Below are 20,165 nucleotides of genomic sequence, written 5' to 3'. Positions count from 1 at the left end.
TAAACAAAGAAGTCCCCCCACTGACCTCTCTACAAACTGGATGTCCCAAGGCCATGTCCCTCTGCTCTCCTTCCACTTTGCCTAAGGAGTACGCTGGGTCATAAGGGAATGAGAATGGTTGTGACTTCTTCCCTGAAACGGCTCACGCTTCCTCTGCTTTTGTATTTGTGACATTTTATTACAAGAGGAGCTAACATCTATTATTAATTGATGCACTAATTAAAGCCATACTTGCAGTTTCCATTAGCTTATTCCCTAAATTCTCCGGAGTTGGCTGTCTGGTTTTAATCAAAACCAAATGGTAGTCCAAGTTCCCAGCGTGGAGCAGCTAGGAGGAAGTCATTCAGTGGAGGCACGAGAAAGCAGAAAAGATAAACAGATGATGTTCACAAAAATCGTGTCGGGCATAGGGTGTTGGTACCGTGAGCTGCTTTAGAGACGTGATTCAGAGACTCTGTCGTGTTAGGTGGAAGCAGTCGCAAAGTATTTAATGTCAGCAGGATTCTAATATGATCAAGATGGAGTCTGTCTCCTGCCTTTCCAGCCCTGGATTTGTGTAAGTCTGGAGGATTCTGACTAGAGGTAAAGCTGCTTATGCCACAACCCACAACCACTTTGATTCGTGACAGCGATTTGGGATTGGAGAGATCTTGAAGAAAACGTTGGATTTACTGGGTTCTTGGAATTGTAGATTTTCTCAGGTGCTATCTGTAGAGCAGCAGCACTTTGAAGTTTTAAGGAGTGGGAAAAGGGTTTTAAAATTTAGAAGAATTACGGTATTAAAACTCTACATTCATCTTGCTCTCTTAAAAGATCTTTTGAAAGGAGCACTGGCAAAGGTATTTTGGCTAAGCTGTGTATATGCATTGAATGTAGTGGAAAGGTTGTAGCTGGGGAAGAGAACTGTGTTTTCTTTCTTTCTTTTTTTCTTTCATCAGCAACGTGGGCTAGAAAAAGCTCTAAGACTTTATGACTCTCCAGCTAATCACCTCAAGAGCTTTGACAAACTCACTTCAGTTCTGTGTAAAATCAGAATTCCTAAAACGCCCAGCCGGGCTCTGCTCTCTCTCGCTCCCCTCCCCAACTGCAGTCTTTCTCACATACACACTACTCAGAGGCAGGAAATACTTTCCAGGCAATCTGGGCCTGGTTGTGGAGGCCCCTTTCGCAAAACATCAGTCTGAATTGAGTAGACAGAAGTCACCAGGAACGCCTTGACAGAATCCTGCTTTAGCTAAGGCTCCCTCCAGCTGCGGAGGGTGTTTTGGTTAGAATCACACACTGCGTAAAACTGCTTAGAATAGAGCCATGATCTCAACCACGAAATGTGAACTTGTATTCTGGAGAAACTAACGGGACGGACTTCTTTCATAGCCCGAGTGTTGAACAGTGTCTTGCCTGGGCGTCTCAGCTTCTCGTTGTCTAGGTAAGAAGGTCTGCTGGGCTCTGTCTTTATACTTGGAGGTAATCGTTGGAGAGGTGGAAAGACTGAGATAAATGTTAGCACCTTGGACCCGAGGGGTGTCTTCCTAGGTTTTTGAGTTAAGCCATGAAATCAGAAGTGAAAAATGTTTACTAAGTAGAAAACTGTGAGTCAAATAGTTTTAGCAAAATGTCATTTCTAAAACAGCCTCCATATAGATTTTACTCTTTTCCTCCATAAAGTAAGATTTTATTTTGATCCCTTTTTATTCTTAACTTATTTATTAATTGAGCTATAAGAGCAGTTTTTCGAACACATGAGATAAAATGTAACGCATATATGTTCTAACACGTAGGGATGAGATGTGAATAGATTCCATTTTTTTTTTTTTAAACCGTCTTTTGCCCACAGGGAGAGTAGATATTAGTAGGGTAACTGCTTTAATAATGAATCTCCTAAGACAGCTGATTTGTGTCGCATTTACGATTATGACTATTGGGTTCCTCAATATCTCTGCATATCAGTTTCAACTACAGGTCAAGCTGTTTGTGTAGAGCTTAAAAAAAAAAAGTAACAAATGCATGAAATTTCAGAACTTATTTCTGCCCTAACTAGTATTTCATCTGAGTTTCAGAAATTGAAATATCACACTTATTATTTAATTTATATATTTCCTTTTCTGAATTCACTGATCAGGTTGTATTTTCTGTGGATGTTTTTGAAAGATGAAAGTAAACCTTAATGACAATGCCGTTCATTATTACTGTTTTAGGACAGCCGGAAATCTCCACAATCATATGAAAGATGGATCAAGCATCCATGCTTCATATAACCATAAAACTACATGTCTAAAGGACTATGGTGCCACCACATCTACCTTAAAGGGTTAAATATGCAAGATATGAGGAAAGAAACTTTATATTACTGAAATAGCATGGACTACCAATGCATAGCATATTGTTACATTTATACCTTCAAATATTTAGAATAAACACCATTATTTTCTGGACATAACATGGAATGGTGTAAAAGGGAGCAAAGATTCAGGCACATTACCGAGTCAGTTAGAGTAACTCATCTGTTAGTACACTGAATGAAAGTTGGAGAGCTACTTTGACAGCTGGGTCATAAAAAAATCAAATGTTTTAATGATGAGCTTTTACATAGTACAGGGTGGCCATTTACTGGATAAGTTAATTTATTCTTAAAATCTATGCTAGAATAACATATTGATATGTTTTAACCGTTCACTAACAATTTGTCATGTTGAAACTTTCAATCCATGAGAAAAAGGATCGATGTATCTATAAATGTTAAATATATGTATATACTGACTTATCTACAGTGTAGCTTAATAAAATCCTTGAAGAGAATTTCGGGGAAGGAGAGAACGTAAGAGATCATCTTTTCCAACAGTGCCCTCAGGCTTCTGACAAGGGGACTGAGGAATGGCATTCTTAAGTGACCTGTCCAAGATCATACCACTCGCTAGTGAAGAGAGGACAGTGAAACACAGTCCCCCAATTCATGGTCCAGACATCTCTACAGCACAGCGTGTTGCTCTCAGATAATGTGCAAAATGAAGTATGAGCGTGTCCAGGAGAAAAGGCTACTTCGCAGACAGAAATTGGAGTGCCTCTTAAAAACAAAAAAAAAAGGTTTAAAGCTGCCACTAGTGTTACTTACGTGGGAAACAAAAAAATCAAGGTTTCAAAAAAAAAGCAAGTTTACTAAGTAATACAGTTTTCTCAAATGCACAAGTTTTCTTAAAAATATTTACTGTGGCTTTAGCCAGCACTGTAAATGAATAACTTGTTTTGTGATCGTTCTGTCACATCTCATGTTCGTGCCAGGAAAATCGCTCCATGTGCTAATAATTATATTAATTTTAAACTGGTGTTTCTTAGAAACACAGGGCTAGACGAGAGTTTGACTAATTCATATCCTTGTATTCAAATGGTATCATAATAAAGCCATCCCAACCAGTGACTTTCAGAGGAGATTTTGCTGCCCTTTCCCCGTTGGAAACTGTTTAAGAACCTCATGTATCCAGACTTTTTTTTTTAATCTAACCTAAATCGTGATTGCTGCAGCTTATTTCCAGTTTTTTGAGTTTTTTCCTCAGTGGAAATATAAAAAGTCTAAATGGACACATGATTGCTCAAGGGTATATTTCCAGGTCAGATAAGCCCATTCCTCTCACCTTCCCTTCTTCAGCTTATTTTCCATCCTGTAATTGGTTTGTATCTCTATTCTGAGCCTTCTGCAAGGTCCTGTAGTTGGAGAATATAGGATGTGTCACAGTATTTAAATAATGCTTGGGAGAGTTGGGCATTTCATCTGAATCATATTTCACCCATGACAATATAGGCTGCTATGCAAGCTGAAACACTACACTTTCCAAGGCAATAGCCCTTCTCATAAAACTAATGTTTGCCATCTCCAAAGCACGCTGTTTCTTTAGGGGGAATGTGTGTGATGATGCTTTTTTCTTTTTTCTTTTTTTTCTCCTCCCATATTCATGAACGAGGCTGTTTCCCGATGTTACCACTTAAAAGATACCCAATTCAACACTTCCAGTGTCACCATTACTGGAATGAGGAATTAATGTAGCAAAGCCTCTGTGTATCGCATGATTCCTACAGGACCTTGAAAAGACAACACATTTCATTTTTAATTAAAGCCATTAGACCAAAAAAGGAGAATTTTTCTGGCCCTATCCAAAACTTCTTATACCATATGCCTGCTACAAATACTTTAGGCATAGTTTAATCTTATTTATAGAGGGTTAGGTCTTATAGACTTAAAATAAGTCTAAATTGGGTCATCTAAAATTTGCCTTTGGTTTTTATTTTATCTGTTTCTTGGAGAATGAACGAAGCGCTGTCAGTACTATCTTACAGTGACAATCTCTTTGTAGAAATTAACACAGCACAGCAAGCTTTCACGAGAAAGATGGCCTAGATCTGGATCAGGGATTTATTAGCAAAATAAAGACATGTCAAAAATTGAACATGCGAATTCGAAGAGGATGAGGAACCAGTGAAAACCACTAGATTTGGAAGTGGCGTGAATAGTGAATATTGGACCTGCCTTCTCAAATGAATGATAGGATCTTTACATGCAGAGGAACCAAACAGGTTTTCAGAGAAGCCAAACTCTGAATGGACTTTGTTCTGGATATAGAGAACCAACATTTACTTCTTTGGGAGAGGGACTTTGTATTTCTGTTTTGTCATTAAACTGTTGCTCAGTTCATGGAGTTTTGAGAAATAGTTGGGCTTAGTTTTTGAAGAACTTAAACAGAATAAAAGTGAAGCAGGGACCTTAGTTAAAAAGGGTGCTAATTTTGGACTCAGTGGATTAGACAGTAGAGAGTGAACTTGAAAAGGTTAAACAGGGACTCCTGTACAAGCTGAAAGGCAATATAAACAGCCTTGTGCTCATGAAGCTTGCTCATTGATGTAATAAGTAGAAAAGACAGTTATACCTGCTTGCATGTGTGGAAAGACAGTTTTTGTACTGGATGGAAAAAACAAAGAGTTTCAGCTGTGCCCTTCAAGTAATGCAAAGGAAAAAAGTGAATTCAGTTAGTGTTTCTTTTTATTCCCAGCAATTAGCAAAGTACCTAGCATGTCAGGTATTATTAACAGCTAGTTATCAATGACTGTGGACTGGGTGGAAAGAAAGGAAGGTAAAAGCAGGGTTGAAGAGTGGCAATATGTGGGAGTTGTGGGACTTTAAATTTTTTTTTGTTTTCCAGACATCCTGTAATGACAGAATAATAATGTTTAAAGGGAAAGGCATATAAGAGGTTGGGAAGAGTCATCAGAGTTGGCCAGTGGTCCAAGGCCAACAACACACTCTTAAGATGACATTATAAGATCATTAGGAACCAGAAGGAAGCATGAGCACCCAGAAATGGTTTGAAATTAAAAGTTCCATGAGGCCAGTGCCAGCAGAGTACAGGCGAATTTTCCGCAATGTATGGGAAGACCACAGGCAGAGTCAGAAAACTGGCTCGATTTGTCTTTTCGCCATTTGGTGCTATGTGACTGGAGGCATGTCCCATGGCTACTTTGAGATTCTGGGTTTTTATTGGGAAAGCGGAGAAGAAAATGAAAATATTTATATCACCAGATAATTTTGAGCATCAAATGAGAGTTTCTATGTACAAATACTTTTGTTTACAATTTAACAAGCACAACTTTGTTTAAAAAACCCTGAGTCAGTTACCTAATGAGAAAGAATAAAGGATCATTGTCCTCCAGGTTTTGGGTAGATCATTCGTCCATTATGAAGTAATTAGTGAGGGCATAATAAGGGCAGTTCCAGTTCATATTCAGCTGTGAGCCCGCAGTTAAAAGGATCAACCAAAACCTAAAGCAGTAAACCATCATCGTGATTATGCCATCAGTGAGCATCTGTTGGATGTGTGTGATGTTCCATGGCCCAAAAGCTCTACATATATTAACTCATTTTTCCTCTCAACACCTTTTGCATTATTTCCATTTCAGAGGTGAGAGGACTGAGGCACACAGGATATAGGTAGTAACCCAAGCCACCGGAAAAATGGTTCAACAGACATCTTGCCATACAAATAATAGAGACAGTAACCCCTGCCCACCAATTGGTGTCTGAGCTGAGTTTCTGAGCCCTACTGAAGTTCAATTCCTCCCTATAAAATCAGAGCAATGATAGTGCCTTCATCATAGAGTATTTATCAGTATTATTACTAAAGGAGACAGTATATATAAAACAACAAATATGGAACCTGGCCCACAAAAATACTTAATAAATGGGAGCTTTTTTACTATTATTACCGTTAGACAAAGTTTCTAGTGCACTTACTGTTAGTGGTGTATCTAGGGTATTGCACCTGCCCTGGGCGTGTGGCACCACTGAGCGGTTTGTACTAACCCAGGAAGGCGCAATGCCTTCCTCAAGCACTGTAATGTATTAATTAAAGGGTTAATATGCTTGACGGGTATTTTTGAGCTGATATTATGGTCCCTGCTGGTACAGTGATTAACAGCTTGGCTGCTAACCAAAAGGTCGGCAGTTTGAATCCACCAGCTGCTCCTTGGAAACCCTGTGGGGCAGTTCTACTCTGTCCTGTCAGGTTGCTATGAGTCAGAATTGACTGGACGGCTATGGTTTTTGTTTTGTTTTGTTATGGTAAAGTTATCTAAAAGAAGGGCATCAGGTGTTTGGACAGGGACCAATTTCAGTGCTTGCCATAGACGCCATTTTCTGTAGGCACACCACCAGTCCTATCTGCTTAATAGAAACTGCTCAGCGGTCCAGACCCAGGGCCTGTGCAATACCTGCCATACCTTCCATTCACTAGGTATGCCTCTGCTAACTGTCATATAGGTACACAGAAGAACAAGAATAAGCTGAAATATACATAAGTAGATGACAAAATAAGATGAGAATTTTAGATATTATCTCCAGAAGAGAATTATAGAATTATAATTGTAGACATTAGTAACAGAAGACTAGACTTGAAATCAGAGGCACTGACCCCCAGTTGGATACCCACCTAAATTCCCAATGATTTCACCTTCTTCCTGATTTCAGTGAAAACTGTACTTAAGGAATGACTGAAAGCTCAGTGTCCTGTTGTCGTCTTGCTGTCCGAGCACCTGTGTTGATGTAGCCATATCTCTTATTTACATTTAGTGATTACCGTGTCTACCGTTAAAGTATTCTTAGAAACGATAACAAAGCTAAAAATAGAAAGTGTCCACTTAAAGCCAAGTCACATCTCACCATGCTGATGATAAAACAGTATAATCTATGTCCCTTGTTGACTAGAAATACTTTTTTTTTATATATATATAACGCAAAACCACAATTCAGTCACGCTGATTGCTGTCTAAGAAAAGGGCAGCCAAACTTCTAATATTAAATTTAACCCTAAACTACTTTTTGTTGCGTGGAAAATGCCAGCTGAAACAAGTTCAGTGCAAAGGCAATTCTTTGCTTATATGGGATTCTGTAGAAAAGAAATATCAAAGCAAAAAATATGATGATTAATTATTCATTGTGGTTAATAATGCTATGTGTCCTCTTGGCTAGGCCATGATTCTCAGTATTATGTAATTATCCTCCATTTCGTGACCTGACGTAGAGGGAGTTCCATTAGGGGTATGGCGTGCATCCAAAATATATACGTATGGACGTTCTGGCAAAGCTCGCTGGCTCTGGATCCTGCATCCGACTCGTCATCCTCTGATCTCCAATCTGATCAGTAGTCTGATGCCTGACCTGCAGATTTTGTGTTCATCAGCCCCTACGACCATGTGACTCAGGAGAGTCCTCCAGCCTGATGTCTGACCTATAGATTTGGGATTTGCCAGCCTCCACAACTTTGTGAGCCATTTCCTTGAGATATATCTCTCTATACAAATATATACGCTTCACTGGTTTTGCTCCTCTAGAGAACCCAGCCTAAGGCATTCATTAATCAATTTTCTTGAAGAACTCATCTGAGATACAACATAGACTTAAATGCCCAAAGTGCTTTGCATAAAGTAGAATGATTGAGATGATACATAAAGAAAGCAAGGAAGCCCAAGGAAGATGCAAGTATTTAGAAACACAGATACTTAGATGTGGCCTCATCCATGATGCAATAGTGTCCCCCATGACTGTGTTACTTCTGAGACCTCGTGGAAACCAAACACTCCAAGAGAAGCCTTGGTGATATCAAGTAGAAATCACAAAATGTTCCAGTATTTCCTCAAATTGCATGTGGATTGCTTAAGAAAACATTAAGGGTATCTGCAGACCTGGCTGATCTAAGCTATAAAGTGGGTGGTGTAAGTTAAACACTGCCAGTGCCTCAGCTCCTCCCTGCAAGAAAATTAGATACTACTGGAAGCGACGTTAAATAGCAGGAACCTAGAGGTAAAAATAGGCCACCACTGAAATAATAACTTGCAATTTTGCAAGACCCTACTCTATTCTGATAAGCTGACTTCTGGTGGATTGCAAGAGTTAATTTTCAAATCTGCCTGATTCCTGGAGAAACTGTGACTCTGACAGCTAAGAATGAAAAAACATTTCCCAAGCTCAGTAAAAACTTTGAGGTATACATAAAAATAGGTTAACATTAAAAGAACATTTTAAAGTTAAGTACATACTTCTTCATTTTTCTTCTAAAGACCAAAAAAAATCAAGAAAACTTGGATGTGTGTCTTGGAAAAAGTGATGTACTACTTATTCCGCCGACTTGGTTCATTATAGATTTTTTTTTCCTGTAATTTACTTAAGTTTTTGATGATTTCCAGACAACTTAAAGACATATATTTTAAGCCCCGTTAAGAAATTTACCAATAAAAGAATTTTAACAGGAGTTTGTTTTTTCCACTGATAGCTAATGAGGCATAATGGGTAAATTCCAGCATTTGACAAAGTATATAAAAGTGGATGGATAATGATCTGTGAGGGATGTAGACCTGGATAGTTACTAAAGAAAGGAAATTTGCATGAGATTTTATGGAGCTAAAGCCTTGCATGATAGTAAAGATTTTTCTCTCCCATAGCCTAATCCGGTTGTCGTTGTGTGCCGTTAAGTGGATTCCGACTCATAGTTACCCCATGTGATAGAGTAGGGCTGCCCGGTAGGGTTTCCTAGGCTGTAATCTTTCGGGAAGCAGTGCACCAAGCCTTTTCTCCTGCAGAGCAGTTGGTGGGTTGGTAGCAGAGACCTTTTGGTTAGCAGCCGAGTGCTTAACCATTGTGCCACCAAGGCTCTAGCCCTGTCTAATTTGAGTTGGGTAGCATAAATATTTTAAAGAAAAAGCACTAATTATCTTTTACTAAAAGTTGGCTGTCTTGACTCGTAGAAATATTTTTTAAAATGTAGTGGTGTTTTCTTTTTTCTGTTTGTGTATTTACAAAAAGGAATTAAGAAAAATTATATATGCCCTATTTTTTTAGACTTTCTTACTGCTTCTTGCATGTAACTTCAGTTTGGCGATGAAAAACATTCCTCTTTGTTTTAATGTTGAGCTGGGGGGCGGGGGGGCGGGGCGGGGGAGGGCAATGGGAAGATGCCCAAATGTGCACAGTTTCGTTTGCTAGATAGTTTGTCCTTTGGCAGTACCATCAAGAATGTGACTTTCATTTTGGCCTCCACATGTGCTCTTTGTAATGAAGACTTCCTTTGACATGAGCTGGGCATACAACTCAACTTGTCTGAACTCCCAAGAACTGCATCTGAAGAGCTTATGTTTCTATATTATAGAAACATTGTAGCATATGTGTCTATATTGTAGATGGTCTGTTCTAATTGTCTAACTGAGGTCAATAGTGTTTTGGGGGCAATTAATATGTGCAGTTGTGATTCCCCCAAGAGTGGGCTAAGGTACGTTAAGATTTCAAATCTCTAGTTTGTTCAGATTCCCAATCTGTCCATCTCACCAAGAGTCACTCACTGACCCAGAGATGTCCTTCTCTTGGTTCAGATGCGTTCTCTATTCTTTCAGGAGTGCGTTTTAGAGAGTGTAGCCGACTTTTAATTAGAAGGAGGTTATTTTCCTTGTACCTTCTCTTCCTTCTCACAGTGACTGAGTAAATCTATGTATAAATAATACAGGGTGGATAATTAAGAAGGACCTTGAGGGAAACCAGATGTGAGTATGGCCATTTCAGGGAAAAGTAGGAAAAGAAATGGGAAGTGGCAGTACCCAGAGGGGAAAAGATGGAGTTATGCAAAGCGATGGAACTATAATGTTTTTATTTTCTCTCCTGTTAAATATGTAGAATCTTTGTGAAAAAAAAAAAAAATCTTTGTGAAGGTGCATAAAAATAAACCAGGAGTGTTATGTATGTATGTATATATTCTATGCTCTCAAAGGATAAAACCAGATACCCACACTTGAGGGCATGAATCAAAATGGTGCCATCTCTCAAAGTACCGTGAGTGAGGTGTGCAGCAAAAGTTGGGAAATGATACAATAGTTTCTCTTTCCGTATGTACTTACTGATTTAATGCTATGTAGATATATTTTCAGTCATAAACTTCAATTCAGGTACCATTTTAGATAGACTGTTTCTAAGAGGATTACCACAAATACCTTTCCTGAATTTTAGGGAGTCCCAAACAGAGGAAAGGAGACCACCCAAAGACATCATCCAAGAATCTTATGGGAAATAAACCGACATTAGTGGGCCAAGGCAAATACCTGATTTAGCACCTTTACTGTGCTAAAGACATGAAGGGTGTGTGGTGTGTGTGTGTGTGTGTGTGTGTGTGTGTAAAAGAGGGAGGATGCTTGATGAGTGGGAGAGGGGTAAGGGAATAGCTTAGTCCCCTCAGATACATTGTAGAGGAACTGCAGGTATCTTTATGTATCAACTCAATCTTAAAATTACTGCTTTTGGACATATTAAAATTTAGATTATTATTTAACATGCTTTTCAACATCCTTCATCTCAAGCAAGTAACACAGAGAATCATAACACTTAAAATTATTTTAGCTGTTTCTCCTGATATTTATCTCCATGTAACTAAACAATATGATCATACTGTTTTTTTTTCCATTTTATACAGTATCTGTTAATTTCCTACTATAAAAAAATGAGAAGTTAAGTCTCTTAAACTATTCTCTCCACCTTCCTTAACCCCACTGCCACAAAACCCTAGACTCCAGAAGTATCATAATATTTGGGTAAGTTAGTATTTATAATTTGCATTATTTTGACTACATAAGAGTGTTCATGGCTAAGCCAGGCCGTTCACTAGGATTACATTTCCTTTCTTATGAAACATTTTGTTATTTCCTGGAGTTAAATAACTGCTTCCCTGTTTTCTATGTAACTATTCATTCTTCCAGCAAATTGTCAAACCTTACTATAAAATTCCTTTCAGTGTGGTCATACACATCATATAGTACATTGTTTCCTTTTTTTTTTTTTTTTCCTTAGAGACATCTCTTATAGAGAACTTTAAGATTTATATGAAATGATTGCCCGGTAGACCTGCTACACAAATTTCATGGTGGAAATTTCTTTCCCTGGTCTTTAGTAGTGAATTTCCTGCTTTTTGTTGCCATCTCTTTCTCACTTTATTCTTTCATTTGGGTGAAACGATCCCTCCAGAAGCTTCGTCAGAAGAATTAAAAAAAAAAAAATTATAGCTCTTCGTATAATTTTATGGTGGAAATAATTTCCCCTCAGAATTGTGAAGGCATATTTCCCTGTTTTCTGGTTTCCACTGTTGTCATTGGGAAATCTACTACTCTTCTTATTCCCAGTACTTAATATTTAATGTTTTTTTATTTCCCTCTCTCTATCTCTGATAACATTTAGGTTATTTCACTTATATCCATTTCTTAGTGTGATGTTTTTATTCCTTGTACTATGTATATCATTGTCCCTTCCAGTCTGGAGACTTTGGTCATTGGTTCGGGAAGTTTTTTTGATTTTTTATTTTCCCTTGAAAATGTTCTCCCCTCAGTTTTCTCTGAAACGTTTGTTATTTGAATTTTGTGCTTCCTGAATTGAGTCACTACTTTCAAAAAAAAGTTTTCTCTCCAACTTTCCATTTCTTGGTCATTTTGTTTCACTCTCTGGGAAACACCCTCAACTTTATCTTCCAAATATTTTATCAGTTTTTATTTAATATCTGCTATAATGGTTTTTTTTTTTCAAGTTTATAAATGCACCTATTTGGTTTCTGCTTCTTTTTTTAATACCATCCTGTTTTTCCTTACTAAATGTAGTATACCCTGGTGGCATAGTGGTTAAGTGCTACGACTGCTAACCAAAGGGTTGGCAGTTCAAATCTGCCAGGTGCTCCATGGAAACTCTATGGGGCAGTTCTACTCTGTCCTATAAGGTCTCTATGAGTTGGAATCGACTCGACGGCACTGGGTTTGGTTTTCGGTTTGAAACGTAGTATCTTCTTTTATCTCTTCAGTTTTTCCCTCTCCCTCGTTTGTCTACTTTATCTTAATATTTTCTTCTTTACCATCTCTCCTGGCAATATCCACATCTTAATTAATTTTCCTCACTGTTCCGATTATTGCCTTCCATGTTACAGAATTTCCTTAAATGTCTAGTGTTATTTGGCAATTATATATATATATATATATATATATATATATATATATATATATATATATATATATATAATCTTGCTGGAAACAGTGTGTGTGTGACTGTGTGCACACAGAGGAGGTTTTCTTGCAACCTTGCTATTGGTTGGAGAACCTACTGTTTTATCTAGACATGTCCATACATTATTATCTGTTGATCATTTCTCCTGGGCCAGTCTGTTTCTCCAGAAAACCTCCCACCCTCCTGCCTAGTGGTATAGGCCTGACTGGGGAAGTTATGGACCCTAATCATGGGGAGGAGGGTTGAACTAAGATTTTCACAAGACCACCATCAATCTTCTCTATTTTTAACTTACTTGAATTCAACTCTGCCCTGCTCTGAGCCTAAAAACTCCAGTCTCTCTGGTTTGAGCAGTTTGACAGTGCGTAAACCTCCAGTCCTCTCTCAGAATTAGGGAGGAATGGTTGGGGAGCAGAGCTTTACAGACTTTCAGCAAATCTCATTTCTTACTACACTGAGTTACCTGGTTGCTCCTGTTTCCCAGCCTTTCTGGGATTCTCTACTATCATTTTGCATCTCCTTGGCTTCCCCACTCCAGAAAGCTTAGTCTCAGCTTTCTCAACTCTGTCAAGTTGGCTGCCACTTCAGTCTTCTAAAATGTGGTTGATGCATCTTGCCTGATATTATTTCCTTTCCTGTTCTCTTTGCAGATTTACACTTTTTTTTTTTTTTCTTTTTCTTTTACCCTGAATTCAGGGGACTGTCAGAAAGGAGAGGGAAATATATGTGTGTGTGTTGTGTATATACAAACTGTTATGTTTCACCTAAGAAAGCTGGATCTGCTTAGCCTTAAGCTACCAGGTGATGATAAGGCATAAATTGCATCTCAGGAACAAATTCATTTCATATCAACATTACATCACATAGAGTTTGACCAAGAAACCCTAATTCTAGATGTCAACAAGTTCCTCCACTCCACTTATCGTTTAGCTTTCAAATTTGTACAGACAAATATATAAATTAAGTTGGATTGTTCAGTAGGAAAAATATTGCAATAGCTAATTTATTTTGTTCATTAAACAGCTCTTTGTCTGATTAAAAAACAAACCTTCTGCAGAGAAAGCACCTCAGTACTTCACATGGTGGGCACTTTGTTACCTTAAACACACCGAACAAATTCAAGATGCTGCACGCACACACGGGCCGCGGTCCCTCTCTGCCGACCCCTGTGATCACATGCGGTCCCTCTCTGCCGACCCCTGTGATCACATGCGGTCCCTCTCTGCCGACCCCTGTGATCACATGCGGTCCCTCTCTGCCGACCCCTGTGATCACATGCGGTCCCTCTCTGCCGACCCCTGTGATCACATGCGGTCCCTCTCTGCCGACCCCTGTGATCACATGCGGTCCCTCTCTGCCGACCCCTGTGATCACATGCGGTCCCTCTCTGCCGACCCCTGTGATCACATGCGGTCCCTCTCTGCCGACCCCTGTGATCACATGCGGTCCCTCTCTGCCGACCCCTGTGATCACATGCGGTCCCTCTCTGCTGACCCCTGTGATCACATGCGGTCCCTCTCTGCCGACCCCTGTGATCACATGCGGTCCCTCTCTGCCGACCCCTGTGATCACATGCGGTCCCTCTCTGCCGACCCCTGTGATCACATGCGGTCCCTCTCTGCCGACCCCTGTGATCACATGCGGTCCCTCTCTGCCGACCCCTGTGATCACATGCGGTCCCTCTCTGCCGACCCCTGTGATCACATGCGGTCCCTCTCTGCCGACCCCTGTGATCACATGCGGTCCCTCTCTGCCGACCCCTGTGATCACATGCGGTCCCTCTCTGCCGACCCCTGTGATCACATGCGGTCCCTCTCTGCCGACCCCTGTGATCACATGCGGTCTCTCTCTGCCGACTCCTGTGATCACATGCGGTCCCTCTCTGCTGACTCCTGTGATCACACTTCCATTCTCCTTTGCAAGTTCTTCTTCCTCTTCCCCACCCTTCAAGGTTGTTTTTCTTCAAGGTCCATCCTTTGTCCTCTCCTCTCATTGGTATCTGCTATCTCTCTGGTAAACCTCATCTACCCCAGTGGGTTTATTGACCACTTACATGCTCATGACCAGATTTCACATCTCCACCAGAACTCTCCTAGCTTTCGAGTCATCCATCCAGCTGCCTTTTGACATCTTGGTTTGGATTCTCTGAAGGCATGTCCTTTATACACGTGTCCAAAATACACTTACCACATCTCCTTCCATTTAAGCTCCTGCTCAGATATTTGCTGCCTCGATAAATCATACCAGTATCCACACAGTTAATCAAACCAGAACCTAGAATTTATCTTCGACTCCTCCATTTCTTCAACTCCAACATTCACTGAGTCATGAAATCTTATTAATCCTGTTACCCAGATATCTCTGAGATGTGTGGACGTCTCTCTATCGCACTGCCATTTATCTAATTTCAACTGTTAGTATCTCTTTCCACATTGCTGCAACGGTCTCTTACTTGATACATTTGCTTTTAGACTTATTTTATTTCCCATCCCTTTTTTATGAGACCGGGCAGAAGCATTTTTCTAAAATGAAAATTTGATCATGGTACCTTTCTACTGAAAAACCTTTAAAGTTTCCAATTCTCCTCACAAAAGAATCCAGACTGATAATGGTGTGTGTGTGTGTGTGTGTGTGTGTGTGTTTGAGAGAGAGAAGCAGAGAGATCTGGTCACTATATCACAACATCAGTTGCTTTACTCTAGTCATACCAAGCTCTTTTAAGTTCCACAGAAGTCCCATGCCGTTCTCATTTCAAGGCTTTGGGATATGCTGGGAATATTCCTTTCTCTTGATGAATTCCTTATAATCATTTAGAATAACTTAAGTTTCCAGGGAAGCCTGCCTTGACTCTCTTGAGTAATCCTTACCACCCTGGATTTGATTCATTATCACAATTCTCGCACGTTGTTTCTGTACTTGCTTAATTTTCTTTCTCTCGCAACTCTAATGTCTCTATCTCAAAGGATTGTTGTAGGAATCAAATGAGATAATCTATAAAGTGTGCCTAATACTAGGGTCTGCACACCTTAGAGATCAATAAATATATTCAGTATCATTATTACAGATTTCCATCTTTAGAGATTTTTTTTTTTTCTTATTTTTCCTAAACTACTTCTCTTCAAAGCTCTCTGACCCTCTTTGACTCTGAATGATGACGGGGAGAGAGGTTTGGTGATGTTAATCGCTGTGTCACCTCTTATACCGTAACAAAAATGTGAAGTGCATGGGTTGTAATTCTCTGAAATATTCCAGTTATCATGTAATTTTATTTTTTTTCAATAAAGAGATTCGTTACAGGTAAAACCAGATATGATTTCACTTCATACTATTATGTGACCTCCCATTAAAAAAAAAAAAAAAAAAACTCAGAAACCAGGAAAAATAAGTTGTAAGATGGACAGAGGTAGGCTGGCTTAGGGATCAGTACTTCCCAAAGTGCATGTGTACCGTGAGATAAGGAGCTTATACCGAAATCAGAATGTAGATCAACACACTCTTCCTTTAATGAGAAATTCTGGAAGGAAAAAAAAAAAAAAATCACCTGAACTAAGCTGTGTGCTTTCTTAAATTGGACCACACTTAATGAGTATATTTCATTAGTAGGAACGTTGTTCTGTCCTATAGGGTCGCTATGAGTCAGAAGTGACTCGACGGCACTGGGTTACTGGGTTTAGGAGCATTGTAAAGGAATAGGCTTACAGAGCCAACCTTGACCGTGAAGATGTTGTCATGAGCCTAAGGCAAAATGAACAAAAACATAAGTATTTTAGGAAAGTTTGTTGTAAGCCTCATAACTTCTTATAAAGACTTCTGAAATAATGTCTTTCCTATATTTATGACAAGTTTTTTTATCTTATGAAATAATGTTGATAATACAGAACTATTTTTTATAGTTGTGATTAGGCAAAATTAAAGGTTTGAAACCCTATGTCGATCTCCAGTTTTTGTGCTTGTTTTTAATCTGCTTATCTTTTAATGCTAACCAAAAACCAAACCAAACCCATTGTTGTCAAGTTGATTCTGACATACTGACCCTATAAAAACCAAAAACCAAACCCATTGCCATCGAGTCGATTCCTATAGGAAAGAGTAGAAATGCCCCATAAAGTTTCGGGACCGGCCGGTGGATTCAAACTGCCAACCTTTTGTTTAGCAGTGAAGCTTGCCGTTGCTCTTAACCACTTTGCCATCAGGACTCTGGTGACCCTATAGGACAGAGTAGAATTGCCCCCATAGGGTTTCCAGGGTTGCAGTCTTTGCAAAAGCAGACTGCCTCATCTTTCTCCCATGGAGTGGCTGGTGGGTTCAAACCACCGGCCTTTCGGTTAGCAGCTAAGCACTTAACCGCTGTACCACCAGGGCTCCTTTGAATTCTAAGTGTCTAGGAAATACCTTTGTAGAGAATGTTTTATCATCAGGTAATTAATTAGAGTAAGAGGTTTTTAATTTCCTTTGCCGTGAGGTGATTTTGTTTTCAAATAGGACAGAAAAGTTAAAAAAAAATCCAGCCTCACTAGTACCTATGAAAATGCCAAGAAAAACATCAATATGGCTGTAGTAGTGGTGGGAATGGTGGATGAGTTAGAAGAGAAAGCACGTTACACAGAAAAAAGAAGGAAAGGGCCTGCCTATCCTTTGGTTTATGCAGGAATATTCACTGATGTACCATTGGTTTCCTAAATCCCTCCTAATCCTTAGTCCTCAAGATGCCATGGTCTTTCACTAATTTATTCTTTCCAGAAGCTACCTGCCACTGAGATAGATCCATGTGGTTGTGGTCATTACATTGAGCTTCTCCATGTGTTTCACCTGCAGAGAGCACACGTGGTAACAGACCCATGCTTTCTCAGACAGAAGTCGAACCCCCAAAATGAAATTTTTCATGATAAATGGGAAAGAGTACAAGCTCTTGAGAAATGTGGTTCCCTTCAAAGGTGCCAAATGAATTTTCAAATTGTAAGTAGCAAGTAATGATTCTAGAATAGTAAGAATCTGAAGCCTGAAAGAAAGAAAGACTTCTCCCACTCTACCTCAATTCTCATCTGACCTGGATGTTGTAGAAGCAGGAAATTTAGCACAGAGACTCTCATTCAGGGATCTCTTCCTCTATAAAGCCCTACCTAATATAGTCACCATACCCAACATCACTACAACTGTTAAAGAAAAGAAGGAAGGAAGGGAGGAAGTGACTAAGAGAAGGAGAGAGAGAGAGAAGTTGATACCCTGTTTTGTGTTAAACTTTCCATCTTAATAATTTGTGGCACTAGATAAATGTTTGTTGAAAAAATGATTTTAATCCAGCAACGTTGCTATCAGTTTAGTCCTGCCCACTTGATTTCAACCACAGTTTCTTCATTTCCGTCGTGAATTCCCAGGCTACAGAATCAGCAATAGTGATAATTACCAGACTCTTTTTTCCTAAGCACAATAAAAAAAAAAAAAAAAAGCACAATAGGCAGACCAAAATAGAATGTGTGAATTTATTCCAGAAACAAGTGCAAAGGAGAGATTGATCATTTGATTTCGGATATAAATAGGTGATTCTCAAACTAGAATGTCTCTAATTGCTGTTTAATATAATAACGTTCAATCTTTTTAAATTAAAAATATATACTGTATGCCATAAAATACTTACGTTAAGGTGTGGTGTCATGAAATTAATCCAAAGCATCAGTTCTGAATCACTTTGTATCTAACCATTCAGCACATTAATATCACAGAACATAAATTTGGCCACTTCACAAGTATTTTCCAGAATCATTGTATAATTATAAGAACCCACAGTTTCTTGTAATATTAATACAGTGGTGTTTGAGCACATGAATTTAAGAAGTGAAATTCCCCATGGAAATTCACTTCATAAAATCAACACCCTGGAATGACCTACACTTTTCCAAAACCTCTGTCCAAATCCTCAGTGGCTGAGCTCATTCTGCATGCATCCTCATGAAAAGGATTACAAAAGAAATGCAAAATAAATTTGTAAAAATAAGTGGTCAGTAGTTTGAAATAATAATTTTAAGTAAGGTTCATAGGGAAAGCCAGGTCTTTCATGAAGACTTCTCTATCTTACAGGTTGGGATTTCAGTCAATTCAGATGATTTAGGAAATGAGGCCAGCATACTCAGATGCAGTTGACAATAATCTAATGCTCCCACTTACTAATACTCTGTTCAGACTTTAAATCACGGAGGCAGATTAAACTTTAAATCTTACAAATCAGATTTAGGTACGAAGTGTGCTTAAAGAAACTGGTGGTGGTAAATTAAAAAAAAAAACAAAAAACTCTCTATGCCAAAACACAGGGATATGGGATGAGCATTCAAAAAAGTAATGATGACCGTCATATAATAATTAGGAAATTTTATGACTTGAAAAGAAAGATGCTGGCACATTCACAGGAATGATTGGGAAATGTCAAAGAAGCCAGAAGAGAAATGAGGCCAGAAAGAGTTAATGTTGTGTTGGATCTCCTAACTTAAAATCTCTCTTTGTAGTGAGATTGTCTCAGAGCTTGTTAAACTGTCTTCCGTTGACATTCTAAAAAATAACTTACCTACTGGTCAGGCTTGAGGGAAATAAGTTAATTAATATTATTTTAAGGCCTCAAAGGCAGAACATATATGTAATCTGGTCTCCAAGGGGTTAAGAAAACCATATTTCTTCTCTGTAAAAGAAATGAAACGAGAACTCAAGCTCAACTTAAATGTGAATGTGTTTTAGGAATGACATACCACTTGGCACTTAAGAGTTAGTCTGCTCTTTCTACACTGGATAAAAATAAAGAAAAGAAAGCATCTAAAGCAGAACCACCCTATTACAACCCAAATTTGCCCATGAAAGCAGAAATTTTCTGGCCTACATCTATGCGTTTTTTCCACTTTCCGTAGCCTCCCACACTATAATGACTTATGCATGGAATTCAGTGACTTTATATTTTCTTTTGAGTGCAAAGCGAATGCCAACATGGAAAATCTGAATGTTGACCATTTTCAAAGACGGTCACAGACCTTAGAGGCAACCAAATACAATCCAGAAAGATATTTAGTCAAACTGCTGTACCAAAATTCTAGTACGTTCCTTAACTTTCCAGTCTTTACAGGGATGAGAATGTTTACCTTTTGGGCATGTGCTTAATCAGAATAACTCAGAAGTCCTTTTCAAAAGATCGAAGCGCCCCCAAACCAGCACAGCAGTTAATCTTGTTCATGGCCGAAATCTACAAGCCAATCCATGTTATGTGCTGACAGTTCTTGTGTGTTGTAAACACTGAAATGTCTGCTTATTGAATGGGATTTTTCTTTTATAGCCCAGTTACTTGGTTTCATTATGGGACGCTATTTGGATCTGTCGCTTTTATGAGGTTGAGTTTACATTGGTACAATTTGTTTCCTTTAACTAGGAGATTAAATAATTTAAGACAGTAAGGAAAGATACATGGAATTTGTTTATCTTTCTGACCTGGCACATTATTTTCTTGTTCACTTAATTTTTTATGGGCAAATTCCAACAGAAGTATACAAGCTAAATTTCTTAGAAGCCGATGAGATTAAAACTCAAATATCTGAAGAATAGACCCGATTCTTGTACCATGCTCACAGTTTCTTCT

The 20,165-nt window shown here is 38.9% G+C and overlaps 1 protein-coding gene across 9 annotated transcripts in view; it reads left to right on the top strand.

The window, feature by feature from the left end:
- Positions 1-376: 376 nt before the first annotated feature.
- The window catches only part of DLC1 (DLC1 Rho GTPase activating protein), a 456,845-nt gene continuing 437,056 nt past the window's right edge, over positions 377-20,165 (top strand). For 3 of the 9 annotated variants that reach the window (XR_007514916.1, XM_049866107.1, XM_049866108.1), the window contains exon 1: positions 1,027-1,426. The gene's annotated coding sequence lies outside the window, so the exon portion shown is untranslated. Of the gene's footprint in view, positions 583-1,023; positions 1,427-20,165 lie in introns of those variants that run through there. The other 6 variants (XM_049866100.1, XM_049866098.1, XM_049866099.1 and 3 more) reach the window with 5 other exon arrangements.

This window comes from Elephas maximus, chromosome 22, assembly GCF_024166365.1.
Source record: "Elephas maximus indicus isolate mEleMax1 chromosome 22, mEleMax1 primary haplotype, whole genome shotgun sequence".
Classification (NCBI taxonomy): domain Eukaryota; kingdom Metazoa; phylum Chordata; class Mammalia; order Proboscidea; family Elephantidae; genus Elephas; species Elephas maximus.
Note: the sequence above shows the minus strand (reverse complement) of the source record. Positions and strands in the feature narration are given on the sequence as shown.